This window comes from Tupaia chinensis, unplaced genomic scaffold (assembly GCF_000334495.1).
Source record: "Tupaia chinensis unplaced genomic scaffold, TupChi_1.0 Scaffold000146_1, whole genome shotgun sequence".
Lineage (NCBI taxonomy): Eukaryota > Metazoa > Chordata > Mammalia > Scandentia > Tupaiidae > Tupaia > Tupaia belangeri.
This window is the reverse complement of record NW_006159616.1, coordinates 7614182-7617686: the sequence shown is the minus strand read 5'-3', so window position 1 is coordinate 7617686 and position 3505 is coordinate 7614182.

Below are 3505 nucleotides of genomic sequence, written 5' to 3'. Positions count from 1 at the left end.
GCTGAACCTGCTCCCCCGGCAGCCCACTGGGCCACTCAGGTAGCGGAGACCTCCCTGCCAGATGTGGAGACATCATTCCTCCGCCTTTGTGCTGCCCTTGGGAAGCGGGTCCAGACATCTCCCTGGAGGGGAGAGGAAGGGTTAATTACAGGTGTTGGGGTTAATTAAAGCCTTTGACCAAGACGTTGGGACAGGAGCCTTGGTCTTCTGAAAGGATGTGAGCGTGTGAAGGTCCGTGAGAGTGAGCACATGTGTGAGTGGGGATGTATATGTGGACACGGGGGTGCTGGGTGTGACTGTGTGTGTATGAGTGTGTGTGGACACGTAGGAGAGTGTGTGTGAGTGTGCCCTACTTCGCAGTGCTGGATGACCAGCTGTGAAGTCATTTCACGTCTCAGAGCCTCAGCTTGGAGATGTGAGAAGCAACTTAGGAGAGTTCCTGTGAAGATCAAATAAGGTCATGTGTGTAAACCACGCGGGCTGGGACTACAGAGGGCGCTTGTGGAATCTCAGCTGTCATTGTGGTTACATGGGTTCGGGGAGAGGAAGTCACGGCTGTGAGAGCAAGACACGTGGTGTGCGCAGTGCTCTGCGCATGGGCACGTGCGGGGTGCGTGCGTGTAGTACGCGGTCTGCCTTACGTCGGACACTCCGGACTCGGGACACGTGGTACGTACAAGACTCTGTGTGAGGGGCCAGCAGGTGGTGTAGCGGTTAAGGTGCTGCTGGATCCCACATGGCTAACTCTGTGGTTCAAGTCCCGGACTTGATGGCTTGAAAAACATGCTGGGGGCCAGCAGGTGGCATGGTGGTTAAGGCACTGGACTCCCATGTGGCCACCTGTGGTTTGAGTCCTGGACTTGGAGAGTGGCTTTCTCACTTCCTCTCTCTCTCTCTTATACTTGCCCTGTCGCAAACTGAAAAAAGAGCAATGAAAATGATAAATAAAATTAAATAAATAATAGTGATGAATAAAATTAAATAAATAATTCTTTAGGAGAAAAGAAAAAGAAAAACATGCTGGGTGTGTGAGCATGCATGTCCAAAATCCCAAAAGGTGAATGGTGGAGAAGGGATTGTTACGTGCTCCCCCTCACCCCCCACCCCCGTGGTGGGTGACTTCTCACTTTCCCGCTGTCTCTGGTGAGCATACATGCCATATAGCAAAAATCTAAAAAAAAAGAAAAGAAAAGAAAAACAAAATATACACAGCAGGAGGGCAGGATACCCTGTCCTGGAGAACAGACAGTACCTGGCCGCGGAAGGTACTCAGCAGACCTTGCCACTGAACGAGCCGGGGAGTGAACGCGAGTGTTGCAAGTTCTGTTGCACGAGAGTCCCAGTATGTACAGCTGTTGGGTCATTTAGGTGACACTGTGGGTTCCCACATGTGGCCTCAGACGGTCAGCCCGATGTGGTCAGGGCAGCAGGCAGCCCTGGTGGCCGTGGGTCAGGTGCTGGCGCTGGGGCAGAGCTGTGCGGTGCTCATCTACCACGTGTGCTGTGAGCAGAGGCCTGTGGGAAGGGGTGGTATGCGAGGTGGCTGGAGGGTGTGGGGTGGGGTCAGTCCTGTCTTTAGTCACCCACCTGGTGACACACCCTGTCCTCTCTTCCTGTCCCAACCCAGAGTCTTTCCCGCTCTGGGTGACTAGATGCTCAGGAGGAAAGTTCTTCAGTGAGTCTTACACCGCGGCACTGAAACGTGGTATTTATAGTGACATAACCAGCCCTAATGGATATGGAATTACCCCATAAAGGCCCCGAAGTGCCCTCGGGGCCTAAGTGCCACTGCAGCAGGCCAGGCTTCCGGTATGGGCAGGCAGAGCCTGCGTGTGTTTGTGTGCGGTTACCTCACCTGAAGCCCCACCTCCAGCCCGCCAGCCTGCTCAGGTGCCCACCTTGGCTTGGACTTGGCTTGGCACTGGGGGCAAACAGAAAACCCCAGTGAGTGTGGAAGCCATGGTCTCACCCACCCTGCCTTTGATCTCTGCCTGTCTGTGGCCAAGAGCATCAGGGAAAATCGTCACAGCCAACATTACGAAGCGCTTACGCTGTGCCAAGTGGGGTTCTAGGCACTTCGCCTGTACTGACGCCCTAGTTCTCATTACATCCCCACAGGGCAAGCACTGTTGCTGTCTCCATTTTGCAGAAGAGCAAATTTCCTTGTAAAAGTCGGAGCTGGGATTCCAGGGCGGGTCTTGATTTGGCACACACTTGGATACCTCTCTCATCCGCTGCCTTTGGATTCCACAGACCCCTGAGAGCAGTCCCTGGTCAGGTCTTCAAGGCCAGTCTAATGACTACATTTTCTGTGAAGCCCCCAAGGGTCATACCCACCAGCAGTCTGGTCTCAGCAGAATGAACTTTCTTGTCTTCTAGATCCTCTGCCTTCCCAGCTCGACTGGACTGTGAAATTCCCAAAGGAAGGGGACGAATTGACACTCTGGCACCAGCTAGAATGGTGCCTCACACAGAAGAGTCCTTCAAAAGATGCTCACATTTGGGACCAGCAGTTAGCATAATGGCTATGTCACTGGACTCCCATGTAGTCAACTGTGGTTCGTGTCCCGGACCCAGTGGCTTAAACTCATGCCAGGCTCATGTGCATGCGTGCCCAAGATCCTGAAAGGAGAACAGAGGAGAAGGGATTGCGGCGTGGCCATCCCCCCTAGGGGGTGATTTCTCACTTTCTGTCTCTCTCTCTCTGTCTGTCTGGCGAGCGCACGCGCCCTATAGCAAAAACCTCTCAGGGGGAAAACAAAAGATGCTCACATCACATTTGATGGTGACTTTTTAAAAAATCATTTAATATTATTGATTCATTCATTTATTTTACTTTGACTAGAGAGAGAGAGAGAGACACAGAGAGAGAGAGAAAGAAAAAGGGAGAAAACAAGCCACCAGGTCCAGGACTTGAACTGTGGTCGGTCATGTGGGAGTGTCCAGTGCCTTAATCACCATGCCACCACTGGTCCCAATGGTGACATTTTAAATCAGCTACCTCCTCTGTTCGTTTCAATCCGTGTTCTCTTTCTTTTTCTTTCTTTTCTTTCTTCCTTTTTCTCATTCTTTCTTTCCTACTTTTGTTTGTTGCCATAGGGTGGGTGTGCTTGCTGGACAAACACAAAGAAAGACATAAAGAGGGAAAGTGAGAAATCACTCCCTGGGGGGGATGGCCAAGACACAATGCCTTCTCCTCCTTTCTCCTCTTGGGACTTTGGGCATGCACACCCACGTGCCTGATACGATTTTCAAGCTGCAGAGTCTGGGGCTTACAACACAGTTGCCGAGTGAGAGTACATACAGTGCCTTAGCCTCCTGCTGGCCTCTCAATCCATATTTCTTCTCTTTTTAAAAGATCCCCTGGGGCCGGCAGGTGGCCTGGTGGTTAAAGGCACTAGACTAGACTCCCACATGGCCGACTGACTGTGGTTCAAGTCCTGGACCTAATGGCTTGCTTTCTCACTTCCCCTTTCTCTCTCTCTCTCTCTGGTCAAATTAAAAA